Consider the following 17063-nt stretch of genomic DNA (forward strand, 5'->3'; position numbering starts at 1 on the left):
GTAGGTGAATTACCATCAGTCAAGTTGCCTGGGAAACTGAAATTAATGTGTACCATGATAAGTCTCTCAAAACACTTCATGATGGAGGATGTAGGATGGGCTTTAATCATTAAAGCATGTTTCTTTGTTATTCTTAGGTACCAGGATGATAGTTCCAATCTTAAATCAGATGGGAACTACAGCCTGAAGCAGGGAGGGGGTAAAAATATCTGCAAATACCCTTGACAGCTGAGCTGTATTTGATCTAAGAACACAATCATGAACACCATCCGGGCCAGGTCCTTTGGACAGGTTCATGCTCTGGAAGAGTGATCTTGTGTCGGCAGTGATGGCTGGGGGTTTTGTACTGGAGATTGTCAGAGTAGGTGGTGACATTTCAATCCTCTTCTGTCCAAGGTGTGCATAGAATGCATTAAGCTCAGCAGGAAGGGATGCGCTGTGGTCGGCAATGCTGCCTGACTTTGTCTCGTGGCCCATTATAGCAACATAAGCCCTGTCACAACTGATAGCTGGTCTGGGACTCACTCTGGGGTCTTGTCATCCCTTGATCGCCTGATGGAGATTTTATCTCAATTACTTCTCTATGTCAATGTCACTTGATTTAAATGCTGCATTCCTAAACTGCAGTAGGTAGTAAATCTGGTTCATTCATGTTTTCTAGCTTGGGAATACTTTTATTGTCTGCTTTGGTACACAGTCCTCAAAACACTTGCTGATGAAGGCCAGGTTGAAACCCTCTAATCAGATCCTTCCCTCTCTTCCTCCTGTCTGATTCAGAGTCTTCAACTCAAAATATTATTATTATTTATTTTATTTTTGCTTAGATTTACAGCGCAGTAAGATCCTCTTCTGGCCCAACGAGCCCATGCCACCCAATCACACCCATGTAACCAATTAACCTAGTAACCCATAAGCCTTTGGAACAGGGGAGAAAACTAGAGCAACCAGAGGAAATGCACGGGGTCACAGGGAGAACATTCAACTCTGATTCTTTCCAAAGGGTGATGGGTGCATCCAGTATTTTCTGTTTTTATCGCAGAGCTTTGGGATTTTTTGATGTTCAAAATGGGATAGGGAAAGGTTAACAATCAGAGTAGGCAAATGAATGGAAGTGATCAGTATAGGTAGGCTGAAGGTTATCTTACTTCAGAGGACCATGACCACACACCTTCTCTTTTTCCTGGCCCATTGTGACCTATTAAATCCACATACCTTCTCGAGGTAGAGGCTTTCACCCTGCTTTTATGTCAAGTTTCATGAGCAATGTGCACTGCAGGAACCTGATTTGATTAACTTACTGAAGTCTTACAATGTTTAACAAGACACTTGTAAGATTCAAACTCAAACACCATAAAAAAGGTTTGTTGCAAAATGGGATGAAAATAAATTTCCCAGTTATAAATTCTAAGGAAATTTAATATTACCCTTGGTGCACTGAATTGTCAGAGGTATCTTTTGTAGCTGAGCTCTTAAACAGAACTACACTAATTAGCTGTTTGCCGAATAGAAGATTAACTACCAATGTTTGTTTGTGAATTAAGGTATGCTCATTTACAGATTCAGCATCTAGTTCTGCAAATTTCCATCATATCAGAGATTGGTGAATTATGCTTTAGTAAATAATATATATGAAAATCTAGTTTAAATTTACTCTTCACTAACAAATGATCTGATAAATTAGTATTCAATTAAGACCAGTTTCATGGTTGACAGCTGCTTCTCATGTGTAAGTCTACATAATGATTGGCAACCTCCTTTTTGTTGTAAGATAGAGAGCATTTTTGTATTATTTATTCTTTCTTCCTTATTCCACATTTAGAGCAGTAGGTATGCCAGGCTGTATAGTGTCATGCTCCTCTTGTGGGATGTGGAATGTAGGAAGGTGGGGACATCTCCAGTGTTCGTGATGACATCAACTGCAAGAAGAGCTTCTAACAGACCGTATTGAGGTTTTGGAGCTGGAACTGAATGAACTCAAAAGATAGGCAGCCAGTGCAGAGTACCACTATGCCTGCTCCCCTCAACGACAGGTATACCGCTTTGGATACTGTTGGGGCGGCGGGGAAGATCTAGCAGAGCAAAACCACACCAGTCAGATCTCTGGTACTGAGTTTGACTCTGTGGCTCAGAAGGGAAGTGGGAGAAGAGGTGAGCTGTAGTGACAGGGTATTCATTGTTTAGGGGAACAGAAAGAAGGTTCTGTGGACAAGAGCGAGATCCCGGATGGTATGTTAAATCCCAGGTGCCAGGGTCACAGCATTCTTAAATGGGAGGCTGCAGCCCACATTGATACCAATGCCATGAGTGCCAAGGGTGATGAGGTTCCGCAAAGCGGGTTAAGGGAGTTAGATGCTAAGTTAAAAGACAGGACTTCCAGAGTTGTGACCTTGGGATGGCTACCTATGCCAAGTGCTAGTGAGGCCAGAAATAAAAATATCAGTCATTTTACACAGGCTAAGGAGGGGTGCAGAAAAAGGAATATCACACATTTTACACAGGCTAAGGAGGGGGTGCAGAAACAAGAATGTCATACCTTTTACACAGGCTAAGGAGCGATGCAGAAGGAAAGACATAAGATTTTTGGATCAATGGACTCTCTTCCAGGGAAGATGGGACCTGTAAAGAAGGGAGCGTTTACGCCTGAAATAGAGGGACTAATATCCTAGTGGGAAGGTTTGCTAGTGCCGCATGGCAGGGGTGGGGGGGGGGGGGAGGATGTTTAAACTAGAGTGGCGGGGTGGGGGGGAACCAAACGTTGAAATCGCGCTGTCATCGACCACTTGTCTAGTGAGGCGTTATGGGTAGAACTGTGAATTAAGAAAGGTATGACCATGTTACAGACCACCCAACAATTTGCAGGATTTAGAGGAACAAATTTGTAGAAAGATCACAGACAATTAAAAGAAAGATAAGGTTATGATAGTAGTTGATTTTAACTTTCCACATATTGATTGGGACTCCCTTACTGTATAAGGGCTGAATGGGAAAGAGTTGTCAAATGTGGTCAGGAAAGTTTCCATAACCAGTACATAGAAGTCCCAACTGGAGAGAGTGGGATTCTTGTGATCATAATGCCATTAGTTTCAAGGTAATTTTGGAAAAGGTTAGGTCGGGTCCTCAGGTCGAGATTTGGAATTGGAAAAAGGCCAATTTTGATGGTATCAGAAAGGATATTTCAAGTTGAAAGTTCAAACTAAATTAATTATCAAAGTGCATATAAGTTACCATATACAACTCTGAGATTCATTTTCTTGTGGGCATTCTCAATAAATCCACAATAGGATAAACCATGATAGAATCAAGGAAAGACTCCACCAACTTGAACATTCAACCAGTATGCAAAAGATACAAACTGTGCAAATATAAAAAGAACAAAATAATAATAAGGAATAAATAAGCAATAAATATTGAGAACATGAGATGAAGACTCATTGAAAGTGAGTCCATTGGTTGTGGGACCATTTCAATGATGGGGCAAGTGAAGATGAGTGAAGTTATCCCCTTGGTTCAAGAGCCTGATGGCTGAGGGGTAGTAATTATTCCTGAACTTGGTGGTGTGAGTCCTGAGGCTCCTGTACCTTCTTCCTGATGGCAGCGGTGAGAAAGGAGCAGGACGTGAGTGGCGTGGGTCCCTGATGACGATGATAAGTGTGGATTGGGACCAGTAAATTTCTGGCAAAAAGTGTACTTGGTAAGCGGAAGGCCTTCAAAAGTGATGTTTTGAGATCAGAGTTTGTATATTTCTGTCAGAATAAAAGGTAAAGAATCTTTATGAAACCTTTGTTTTAATAAATATTGAGGCCATGGTTATGAAGAAGAAGGAGATACATAGCAGATATAGGCAGGTAGGAACACTTAAGGTACTTGAAGAGTAGAGAAATGCAAGAGAATACTTAAAGGAATCAGGAGGGCTAAAAGAAGACATGATATTGCTCTGGCAGACAAGGTGAAGGAGAATTCTAAGGGCTTCTACATGTAGATAAAGAGCAAAAGGATAACAGACAAAACTGTTCCTTTGGAAGATCAGAGTGCTAAACTATGCATGGAGCCAAAAAATATGGGGAGATCTTAAAAGGATTTTTCACATTTAGATTTACTTGGGGGACAGACATAGTGTCTAGAGAAGTGAGAAAGCATCAGCAAGGCAATGGACCCAGAAGCAGATTACAGAGGAAGAGGTGTTTGCGGTCTTGGAGCAAATTAGGGTGGATACCTTGAAAAAGTATTCAGCCCCTACAGCTACTTATACAATTTACTGTCTCATTTTCTAAATTTAAAATATATTGAAGTAGGAATTTTTTAGCTAATCTACAAAACATTGTGCATCATGTCAAATCAAAAGAAAAAAAATTCCAAAACCTGTCAACAATTTATTAAAACTTAAAAACCAAAATTCTGAGATTGGAAAAATATTCATCCCCTTTGTAATTACTATGCTAACTTTCCTTAGGTGCAATATATGGTATTACCTTACCAACTCACACAATATGTTGCATCTGTTTTGAATGAATTCATAAGAACAAATACCCCCTTCTCCTCTGTAAGGTTCAACACTACGGTAGATTTTCAATAGACCAAACCAAAATGAAGACAAAAGAGCATTCAAGACAAGCCAGGGAAATGACAAAAGAGAAGCACAAATCTGGGGAAGGGTACAAGACCATTGCAAAGGCACCCAACATGCTCAATGCAATCCACCATGAAAAAGAGGAAAAAAATCTGAAACCACAGCCACACTGCCTAGATCAGTCCTCCCCTCTAAACTTAGTCACCAGAGAAGAACAACATTTGTAAGAGACAGCGCTTGTACTGTGACCCCAACAGTCACTCTGAGTGAGCTGCTGAAGTCAGTGGCTGCAAATGGAGATGAAGTTCGTGGCTTCACAATCTCTAAGGCCTCGCACATAAAAGGTACTTACAGAAAGAGTGGCAAGGAAGAAGCCCTGGTAAAAAGAAAAGATAGGAGAGGAGGGTGGACCATGGGAGAAAGGAAAAAAACAGGGACATTAGGGGGAGATGATAGGCAGGTAAGAGGCCAGAATGGGGAATAGAAGAAGAAAGTTGATGGAGGGAACTTCTTTTTAATAGGAGAAATCGATATTCATTCCATCAGAATGGAAGATACGCAGGCTGATTAGAAGGTGTTGCTCCCCCACCCTGACGGTGGCCTCATCATGGAGCCTACTTCTGTGCTGTAGTGTTCTATAACTGTATGACTCTACGTACATTAGTGTTTCCACGTGTGCTTGTGTGTGTGGGGTGGAGGGGTTCCCAAGCACAATTTGCCTTCATTTGACATCTATTATCACTGGATACTTTACAATTATCAGCACATCATCATTTACCCTCTTCTACTGTACAATAAAACATAACAACATTAGAACATAAAACATGGAAGCAAGATTAGGCCATTTAGCCCATGCTACTGTTCAAAAGAAGTTCTCGGATGATCTTTTCCCTCGGTATCACTTTCTTGTATTAACCCGGTTTGTTTTAATTTCTTTAATATCAAAAAATATGTTAATCTCTATCTGGAATATACTTAGGATATGATAACATTGGAGACAATGCAAAGGAAATTTATGGGAATATTGCCAGTGCTGAAGAATACTTATTAGGAAGAGAGGCTTGCTCAGCTAGTGGTAAATTATTTATATTATGTAGACCGAGGAAAAGTTTAATTGAGATCTATTGAATTATAAACACAAGAAAATCTGCAGATGCTGCAGATCCAAAGCCTCAGCCCGAAACATCAACTGTTCACTCTTTTCCATAGATGCTGCCTGGCCTGCTGAGTTCCTCCAGCATTTTGTGTGTGTTGCTTCGTATTGAATTATAGTTCACTTAGAAAGACGGCAAAGTATGGATTTATTCTCCTTTGCAATGGCAAGATCTAGGGAGCCTAAGAAATGCTTACAAAAGGGAGAGGTTTTTTTCACTCAACAAGAATTGGTGTCTGGAATTCATTTGCTGAGGTGGTAGACACAGGCCCACTCACTGCATTTGAAAACAGGGCGTGCACTTGAAATGCATTAACTACAAAGTGACGGTCTAGAGCTAGGAAGTGGGATAACTCGAAATATTGGCCACAGTGGTGCCAACGGGCCAAGTGTCTTCTTCTTGTGCCATAATTTTACTTACTTCTTCATTTAAAGAAAATTGAAGATCTGAGGAATTTATGAGCTTATCGAGCTTAGACCAGCAACCAATTCAGACATCAGAAGTTTGAGAGGATGGGATTTCACTCAGGTCCACTGCCCGAGTAGAAAAAGGGAGCAGCGGTTGCAGCACCATAATAGAGCATTGACCAGCGACCAATCCATGTTTGAGATGGATTAGCAAGAGCAAATTAAAGGTAGATGGGGTGGGCACAGCGGCCACCGTCTGAGTGGACAGAGTTAGAACGGTGATCTTGAGGCTTCAGCGAAGAGAGGCTTCAATTAGAGAAAACAACATTTTAGTTGTTTTTTTTCCTTCCCTTCTTTATATCTGTTCAGCTAGGACAGTAGAGATGCCAAGCAGAATAGTTGAATGCTCCTCTTGCAGGATATGGGAAGGCAGGGAGACCTCCTGTGTCTCTGATGACTACAACTGCAAGAAGTGCATCCAGCTGCAGCTTCTAACAAACCGTGTTCAGGAGTTGGAGCTGGAACTGGATGAACTCTAGATCATTCGGGAGGCTGAAGGGGTGATAGTTAGTTACACGCAAGGAAACTGGGTGACAGTCCGGAAGGGGAAAGGGGTTAAGGAGCTAGTGCAGAGTATCTCCGTGGCATCCCCCTGAACATCACTTTGGATACTGTTGCGGGTGTTGACCTCACAGAGGAAAGTCACAGTGGTCAGGTCTCTGGCACTAAATCTGCCTCTGTGACTCAGAAAGGAAGGGGGGAAGAAGAGGAACACTGTGGTGATAGGGGATTCGTTAGTTACGGGAATGTATGGGAGATTCTGTGGGCGAGTACAAAATTTCTGGATGGTAAGTTGCCTCCAGGTGCCAGGGCCTGGGACATCCTGGATCGAGTTCTCAGCATTCTCAAGTGGGAGGGTCCATATAGATACCAATGACATGGACAAGTGACGAGGTTCTGCATAGAGAGTTCGGGGAGTTAGGTGCTAAGTTAAAGGGCAGGTTCTCCAGGGTTGTGATCTCAGGATTGCTACTTGTGGCACGTGCTAATGAGGACAGAACTAGGGAGACTATACAGTTTAACATTTAGCTAAGGAGTTGGTGTAGAAGGAAGCGCATGAGATTTTTGGATCATTGGTCTCTCTTCCAGGGAAGGTGGGACATGTAGAAAAGAGACAGTTTGTATCTGAACTGGAGGGGGACTAATATCCTAGTGGGAAGGTTGGTTAATGTGTAATATTGATTCATTTGACTTTAGCTTCTCCCTCTCAAATTGCAGGATAAATTCTATCATGTTATGATCACTGTCTTCCAAGGATTCATTTACCTTAAGCTCCCTAATCAAATCTGGTTCATTACACACCCAATCCAGAATATCTGATCCCCTAGTGGGCTCAATCACAAGCTGCTCCAAAAGGCCATCTCATACGCATTCTACGTATTCTCTCTCAGGGTCCAAGATCAGCACCAACCTGATTTTCCCAATCTACCTGCACATTCCCCTTTGAAAAGCCATGACAATCAAAATGCCCTTTTGACATGCATTTTCTATCTCCCATTGTAATCTGTACCCCATATACTGGCTACTGTTTGGAGGTCTGTATACAACTCCCATCAGTGTATTTTTATCCTTGCAGTTCCTTAACTCTATGCACAATGATTCTACATCTCCTGATCCTATGTTACCTCTTTCTAAGGATTTTATTTCATTTTTTTACCAACAGAGCCACCCCACCACCTCTGCCTACCTGTCCGTCCTTTCGATATACTGTGTATCCTTAGATGTTTAGCTCCCAACTATAATCTTCTTTCACCCACAACTGAGTGATTTCCATAACGTCATACCTGCCAATCTCTAAATATGCTATGAGATCTTATTCCGTGTACTGCGTGGATTCATGTATAACACCTTCAGTCCTGTATTCATGACCCTTTTCGATTTTGTCCCCATTATACTGCGACTCTTCCCACTGACAGCAGCTTTGCCCTTCCATCTACCTGTCATTCCTCGCAGTCTCATGACACATTGCATCTACTTGTATACCAACTGCCCCATCCTCAGCCCAGTCACTCAGTTTCCCATCCCACGGCCAAATTAATTTAAACCATCCCCGTTAGTCCTAGCAAACCTGCCCACAAGGATCCCTCAGGTTCAGATAGAACTTGTCCCTTTTGTACAGGTTATATGTTCCATATAACCATATAACAATTACAGCATGAAAACAGGCCATCTCGGCCCTTCTAGTCCGTGCTGAACTCTTACTCTCACCTAGTCCCACCGACCTGCACTCAGCCCATAACCCTCCATTCCTTTCCTGTCCATGTAGCTATCCAATTTAACTTTAAATGACAACATCAAACCTGCCTCAACCACTTCTGCTGGAAGCTCGTTCCACACAGCTACCACTCTCTGAGAAAAGAAGTTCCCCCTCATGTTACCCCTAAACTTTTGCCCTTTAACTCTCAACTCATGTCCTCTTGTTTGAATCTCTCCTACTCTCCTCAACCTTCTACAGTTGTTATGGGGGATTTCAACATACAGGTAGACTGGGAAAATCAGGCTGGTACTGGACCCTAAGAAAGGGAGTTTGTGGATTGCCTCTGAGATGGATTCTTAGAGCAGCTTATACTAGAGCCTACCAGGGAGAAGGCAATTCTGGATTTAGTGTTGTGTAATGAACCAGATTTGATAAGGGAGCTCGAGGTAAAGGAGCCATTAGGAGGTAGTGACCATAATATGATAAGTTTTAATCTACAATTTGAGAGGGAGAAGGGAAAATTGGAAATGTCAATATTACAGTTGAACAAAGGGGACTATGGAGCCATGAGGGAGGAGCTGGCCAAAGTTGACTGGAAAGATACCCTAGCAGGGATTGCAGTGGAACAACAATGGCAGGTATTTCTGGGAAGGATACAGAAGATGCAGGATCAGTTCATTCCAAAGAGGAAGAAAGATTCTAAGGGGAGTAAGGGGCGACCGTAGCTGACAAGGGAAGTCAAGGACAGTATAAAAATAAAAGAGAAGAAGTATAACATAGCAAGCATGAGGGGGAAGACAGAGGATTGGGAAACTTTTAAAAAGCAACAGAAGATAACTAAAAAGGCAATACGGGGGGAAAGGATGAGGTATGAAGGTAAGCTAGCCAAGAATATAAAGGAGGATAGTAAAAGCTTCTTTAGGTATGTGAAGAGGAAAAAATTAGTTAAGACCAAAGTTGGGCCCTTGAAGACAGAAACGGGTGAAATTATTATGGGGAACAAGGAAATGGCAGATGAGTTGAACAGGTACTTTGAATCTGTCTTCACTAGGGAAAACACAAACAATCCCCCAGATGTAATAGTGGCCAGAGGACTGAGGGTAACGGAGTAACTGAAGTAAATTCATATTTGGCAGAAAATGGTGTTGGGTAGACTGATGAGACTGAAGGCCTGATGGTCTGCATCTCAGGTACATAAGGAGATGGCTCTAGAAATCATATAACCATATAACAATTACAGCACGGAAACAGGCCATCTCGGCCCTTCTAGTCCATGCCGAACTCTTACTGTCACCTAGTCCCACCGACCTGCACTCAGCCCATAACCCTCCATTCCTTTCCTGTCCATATAGCTGTCCAATTTAACTTTAAATTACAACATGAACCACTTCTGCTGGAAGCTCGTTCCACACAGCTACCAGTCTCTGAGTAAAGAAGTTCCCCCTCATGTTACCCCTAAACTTTTGCCCTTTAACTCTCAACTCATGTTCTCTTGTTTGAATCTCCCCCACTCTCAATGGAAAAAGCCTGTCCACATCAACTCTATCTATCCCCCTCATAATTTTAAATACCTCTATCAATTCCCCCCTCAACCTTCTTCGCTCCAAAGAAAAAAAGACCCAACTTGTTCATCCTTTCTCTGTAACTTAGGAGATGAAACCCAGGTAACATTTTAGTAAATCTTCTCTGTACTCTGTCAATTTTGTTGACATCTTTCCTATAATTCGGTGACCAGAACTGTACACAATACTCCAAATTTGGCCTGGTACAATTTCAACATTACATTCCAACTCCTATACTCAATGCTCTGATTTATAAAGGCCAGCATAGCAATAGCTTTCTCCACCACCCTATCCACATGAGATTCCACCTTCAGGGAACTATGCACCATTATTCCTAGATCGATCCAAGATGTCTCTAACCCTGGCACCCAGGTGGCAAGATACCATCTAGGAATTTCTACTGTGTCCACAGAATCTCGTGTCTACTCTTCTAGCTATGGAATCCCCTAGCACTACTGCAGTCTTCTTCTTCCCCCTTCCTTTCTGAGCAACAGCACCAGACTCAGTCACTGCGGCTTCCCCCTGCTAGGCCATCCCCCCAACAGTATCCAAAGCGGTATACTTATTATTGAGGGGAACGGCCACAAAGGTGCACTGCATTGGCTGCCCATTCCTTTCCCTCACCCTACAGTCACCCAAGTACCTGCCTCCTGCAAATTAGGGGTGACTACCTCCCAATAGTCTTATCTATCACCTGAAGGTCATCAAGCTGCAGCTCCAATTCCTTAACATATCCCCTGAGGAGCAGCAGCTCAGTGTACCTGGTGCAGATGTGTTTATCTAGGAACCTGAAGGTTTCCCTGAATTCCCACATCTCGTATAAAGAATACAACACTGCCCCTGGAGCTATTCTCATTGCTTTAGCTATGTAATAACAGATGAAGAATGAAGAAGGAAGAAGAAGAAAGCTACCAGAAACATACCTCGCCCAAGCCTATTGAGCCGAAGCCTCCCCACTCTGACACTGGTCCACTCACACAATGGCCACTCCATTTGTCCTTATTTTTTATTTGCCCTTACTAATGAATCGCTATTCAACTCTGACTATAGGAAACATCCTCTCCACTTCCACCATATCTAAATTCGATAGGTTTCAATGATTTGGATATAACTTCGAATAATCTGCTAACTGGTGGTGTCTAACGTCACTATCCAGGTCAACCTTGCCCGACCTCACCACCCCTACGCTGATTGTTCGGTCTGAGCGCTAATTGGGTAACATAGCGGTCGATCATAAAAGAATCCGGGAAAGGATGCTTACGTCAATGGAATGGAACTCAACCTCTTCTGTCAATCAGAAGTCAGCCCCGCCTCCTTCAATGCCGATTGGCAGAGAGTGAAAGTTGTCGGGCACTGTGATTGGGTTCAAACTATGTCAATTCGAAAAGAGGTCCAGAGGCTGGGCGGGGAGGGAAGGAAACCCTATATTTTATTGGCTGGTTGCATTGTCAATCTAGGGGAGGGATGGGGGGTGCAGTGGGAGTGACGGTTGGGGCCTAGGTGATATTTTTGTTGTGAGGGGAAACGGTAGTTTGGAGAGAGAAAAAAAACACCGGAGGAAAAAAAGGTCAAACGAAAGACGGAGGCGGATCGCAGAACAGATGGACGGGATCAGACAACTGGCAGCGTAAAATAAAGTTACAGCATTTAGTATTTATTTAAGTTGACAGTGCTTACTGGTGAAACTGATGGAAGGAAGGGAGCGAGCGGCTGACGAATGCCGACTCCGGCGGTAGTCGTACGACAGGCCGCCACTTCAGCAGGGGCCTTCGCTTGAGACCGAGTCAATGTTTCAGTGACCTCCGTGGTGGCGGAGTTCGCTGTAACTAAACCCCTGTCTGCTGGGGAGAAAGAACGGCTAAATTTCTGTCTAGTATCCGCTGAGGTTCATCCCGAATTTGTGTGTTTAATTCCATCTTTTTCTTTTGCTTGAATAAACAGTAATCACGGTAATTCACAAATATTTTAGTGCAAATTTGTTTTAAAGCAAATAATTGAACTATATGATATAAAGTAGATTCGGTGCGCTTCTATTTATTTTAAGATGAATATATTAGTTTGTTAAAGTTTTGTTTAAATATTTACTTTCTCGGCTGTCCAAAAGTTATTTTATGTTTCACTGATCAAAGGGTGAGGTCTTTTCTTCTGGAATTTCCATTTTGTTTGTTGTGAAATGTCAACTGGTTGTCATTAGCAGAGATTTTCTAAGTCTGCCCTTCGTCCATATTCTTAACACAATTTTGCTACCTCTTTTTCTCCCCCCCGTGCTGCCGTTGAGGCATATATCAGGATGCATTTTGATTTTTGACTGGCGGGTGGGTCTTCACTTTCTGGCACTTGGATTTAATACTAGTAACATTTGGTATTTCTTGATTTCAGAGTATGACAGCTTGGGTTCTATTCCTTTAAACTGTTATTTAGCAGTTGCCGATGGGGAATTCCTAGTAGTTACATCCTGAGATCAATTTGATAGGGTAGGAATTTCCTTTCCTTTTCCCAGGAAGGCAGGTTACCTGACAGAGAGCGAAAAAAACAAGAAATGATTTAGTAAGTATGTTCCCTTTTGCCATTTAGATTTGAGCTGTTCACTTCTGATTTAAATGTTTACAGTCTAGTGTTTTAAACAAGCTTGTGTTTCGCTACATTGCCGGTGCAATTCGAATGAAAGGAGTGGTTGCTCTGAGGCCAAACTGTCTAATTGTTGAGTAAACAACCTTGGATCAATTGGTTAATTATCTTGTCTGAAAACTTTGGAGACTGGAAATTACGTATAACGTTTAGGCTATTAGTCAGTAGCTGTTATAACTACAGAAGAGAACAGTGTCACGGCATGTCTGTTGATTATTGAATATATTTGCACAATTATCTTTACAAATACAATGGGTAATACATTTGAGATTTATTTATGGTTTTTAAACATATTAACTGTGGAAAATAATAGGGTGATTTTCAAAATCTTGGCAACAACCTAGAGTTATCTTGTTGTGTATGCAGGCAATTTGAATAGGCATAGAACTCTGAAGAGGGGAAAAAAGTAACATTTAGTGTTGAATTTTTCACACTTAAGAGACATTTTTCCCATCTTTCAGAAAGTATCTTAATTCTTGGCATCCTGTTTGTCCTGACTTGAATCCATGGTGTAATGATCATCTGACCCTAGAAGTCTGTTGGTTCAATCTACACTCCATTGATTTGAGTATGTACTCTGGGTTAAATTGATTGAGGTCTTATTTTTCAGACAGTTATTAAACCAATGCTTTGGGTGTAGGCAAAAAAATCCTACTGCTCATCAAAAAGGTTAAGGAAGTTTTCCTGACGTCGTAGTGAATATTTATTGCTCCAATGAGCATTGCAAAGGAACACTTCATTTGGCCATGTACACCACTTTGCTTATGGAATTTTCCTTTGTGGAATTTGTCTGCCCACAATTAATATATTTTAACTGTGAGATCCTTCGGTGTGACTACAGATCATGATGATACAGCACTTTCAGAACAGTTCTTCCCTGCCAATTAAAAATTTTATATTTTTAAATTTGTGGCAGAGATTTAGGGAAATCTTGGGACAACAAAGTTTACCTTAAACCATCTTGAGGTGAAGCAGTGATTAAGTTCGAATACAACTCCTGTTTTTTTTTCTAATAAGGAATAATGCGATTGTAAAATTTTCCTCGTTTATTTACCTTCCTTGGTTAATGTATTTCCCTCAAAAGTTAGTTTCTCATACATAGTTTAGTTAAAATAAAACCCTGAGAAGTTTATGTGAGGAAGTATTTTTTTTAACCAAAAGAATCCTCATTTGAACAGGTTGGAAGAAACATGGCAAATGTCAAGAAAATGGTATGCAGTTATGGGGGCAGGGGAGCGAAGGAGACCATTGAGGTAATATGGAGTCAGTGTTCAACCACTACAGAATCACCTTCTTAAAATAGTTTATTCAGTGGCAATCGTGATATTTTCTAAAGTAGGGATTCCATGAAACTTCCTTTGGGGAAGTGAAATGAAGGGTTCAAAACTTCTGGCATTACAGTAGGAATACAAGACAGTTGATGAGAATTTTCCAAATAGTTGGTGGAAAGGGAATCCCCTGTTTTTTTTAAAAATGGATGTTTAATAATTCTAAAGTTCTCATAGTATAGTTAAATTGTATATTGTTAACAGAATGAGTTGGTATTTTCTGACACCAGTGAAAATTTGCAATTGTTACCCCATTTTAATAAGGCTCTGAAAGTGATGGTTATCTGCTGGTGAGGACATATTGGAGCAGGTGAATTGAGGTTTCCACAAAAGTTTTCATCTGTGATGAAGAAGAAATTATTATCTTAATAAATTTGTTTTGGAATAAATAATTTGTTCTTTTCCCTTGGTCATCTACACAGGGGTCCCCAACCTTTTTTGCACCGCGGACCAGTTTAATATTGACAATATTTTTGTGGACTGGCCGACGGGAGGTGGGGGGTGTTCAAGTAGGTTTGCCAACTTTCTCACTCCTAAGTAAGGGACAAAAGTAGCGGTCAAATACAGGACACTTGTGTTTACCCTGAGAAAGACTACCATGACGCCTTGCACGGGCACCTGTGTGCGCATGCGTGACATACGCATACATTGACGCGTGCATGCATGTACGTGCCAATTTTTTTCTCTATAAATCAGTTTTGGTTTAATCTTCCCGATTTAGTTAAGTGAAAGTACACTGTACATACATTATTTCTACTTTATATAGGCTGTATATTTATCATATAGTTCCTGCTTTTACTATATGTTAGTGCTATTTTAGGTTTTGTGTGTTATTTGTTATGATTTGGTAGGTTATTTCAAGTTCAACAGTGTGTGACAGGGAATGAGGAAAGGTGCAGCTGACTTGTATCATTTCATATCGCCAAATCATATCGTTTCCTCACGGCCCAGTAGCACATGCTTTGCGGTCCGGTGGTTGGGGACCACTGATCTATAATGACATGTCTGGAACACGTATGCAATTTCTATGCATCAGTCCATACTCCAAAATTGTTTTCTCAGTCTTTAAAATCCCTGGTTGTTTTTCCATACTGACAAATAAATAATAACACACATCATGAGAACCCTTTTTAATTGTCACTGCAAACATCTTAATTTTCATCTTCACTATAAGCTTTTGACTGAGTTTATGAATGTCCATCCTCTAAGTTCCCATGCAGGTAGTATATTGTTTTGCTTATTTCGGGAAATACAGTCAAAACCTTTGCTATAGATGGTTTTAAAACAATTCTGTAAATACTTCCTGTTCTATTTAGGTCAAACCTTCTAAAGGTGAAAGATATGCCATCTAATTTAGTTTTACACGAACAAAATAAGCCTATTTGGTCGGGTTTGTAATTTATCCAGGGTGGAAGAAGAAGAAGAAATAGGAGTGAAATGAGTACAGTGGTTCTATTCCTTGGCCTTTCACTTTTGGCATGTAAACTACAAATAAGTGCTGTTTCTCCCTTGTTTGCTGTTTTATATTGGAATCAGATGCTATTTGCGTGCAGATCAATAACGTAAAATGTGTATGTAATATCAGAGGAAGAGATAGACAAGTAGTTTGAGGATGTTCTTGGATTCCAAATTTCATAACTGGGTTATAATCTTCCAACATCAGAAAACTGTTTTCTGTCAGCATTAACTCACTATGTTCCTTATGGAGGAAAAAGAATATACAATGCTAACCGTAGACAATAGGTGCAGGAGTAGGCCATTTGGCCCTTCGAGCCAGCACCGCCATTCACTGTGATCATGGCTGATCATCCACAATCAGTATCTAGTTCCTGCCTTATCCCCATAACCTTTGATTCCACTATCTTTAAGAGCTCTATCCATCTCTTTCTTGAAAGCATCCAGAAACACATGCAGAAGATATATTTATTTTGTATTTGTATAGAATTATTTGTAAAATTGCAGTCAATTCTGGAGTACATGGAATCTGGAGCTATTTGCTTCAGTGACCCAGGTAGTATTTAGTATCTTTCTTGGCATCATAGGGGGCACCTAAATTTGTAGGTAAGCACAAGTTAAACAATAACAGAAGGGATCAAGTATATTATCCAAAGCTTATAACACTGTGGAAAGGAGCTTGCATTTTATAGAATCTTGTATGATCTCTTGATTGTTTCCCAGCTGATTATTGTTGGTAAATATACCAACTAATTTGTGGAAAACAAGGTTGCTAAATAATAGGGCTAGCGGTTCATCTACACAATACGTATCCAAAAGAAGTTATGTGGATGAAATGTTATTAAGTCATTTTAAACACATCTGAGTGACTAAATGCCATTTGTTATTAAGAAAAAGACTTGCAAGAATTTTTGCAACAGATGCTGACAATCAGATTTGAATATTCAAATGACATTGACAATGATACAGGGCTCAATTATATTTTGGCAAAATCTTTAGCCTCATTAGTTTGCTGTTTACTTACCATATAACTACCCAGCTTTTTACTAACATTGAAGGTGCAAGCTGAATTTCATTTCAAGGGTTGGATACCTGCAACTTACATTTATAGATTGAATCCTGTGCAACAAATCTCAAAGAATGTGATCCAAACAGATTATTTTCTCAGGACTGCTGCAATCTGTCTCTTCTGAGATCTATCATATATAGTACTGTGCAAAAGTCTTGGTCACTTATATGTAGCTAGAGTGCCGAACACTTTTACACAGTACTGTATTTTTCAATGTGGAGCAGAAAGCAAGTTTGTAAATCTGGCGGGGCAAAGGACGTTGAGAGTGGTGAGGGTGAAGCACTGTGGGAGGGGTGAGGGACAGGTGACAGGAGGAGCGCCAGGGGCAGAATGTGGTATGGGTGACACCAGGCAAGGTCCTTTAATTCCAAACAACTGGTTTATTGATCATTACAGAATGTCTCTCTGGTGCTCCCCACTCCCCTCACCCTTCTTTTCCCAGCCATGATTCCTCTCTCCCTGCCTCCTTCCCACACTCAGTCCACAATAGAGACCCATATCAGAATCGGGTTTATCATCACTTACATATGTCATGAAATTTTTTTTACGGCGGCAGTACGGTGCAATATATAAAATTTCTGCAGTACCAAGCAAAAGTCTTGGGCACCCTAGATATATCCTTTAATATGATTTAAT

General features: G+C 41.0%; 1 long non-coding RNA gene across 6 annotated transcripts in view; it reads left to right on the forward strand.

Annotated features, from left to right (window-relative positions):
• The first annotated feature begins 11446 nt into the window (after nucleotides 1–11446).
• Nucleotides 11447–17063, forward strand: part of LOC140198591 (uncharacterized) — a 57704-nt gene continuing 52087 nt past the window's right edge. For all 6 annotated transcript variants that reach the window (XR_011886211.1, XR_011886216.1, XR_011886209.1 and 3 more), the window contains exon 1: nucleotides 11447–11896. This is a non-coding gene — a long non-coding RNA (uncharacterized lncRNA). The remainder of the gene's footprint in view (nucleotides 11897–17063) is intronic.

This window comes from Mobula birostris, chromosome 1 (genome assembly GCF_030028105.1).
Source record: "Mobula birostris isolate sMobBir1 chromosome 1, sMobBir1.hap1, whole genome shotgun sequence".
NCBI classification, from domain to species: domain Eukaryota; kingdom Metazoa; phylum Chordata; class Chondrichthyes; order Myliobatiformes; family Myliobatidae; genus Mobula; species Mobula birostris.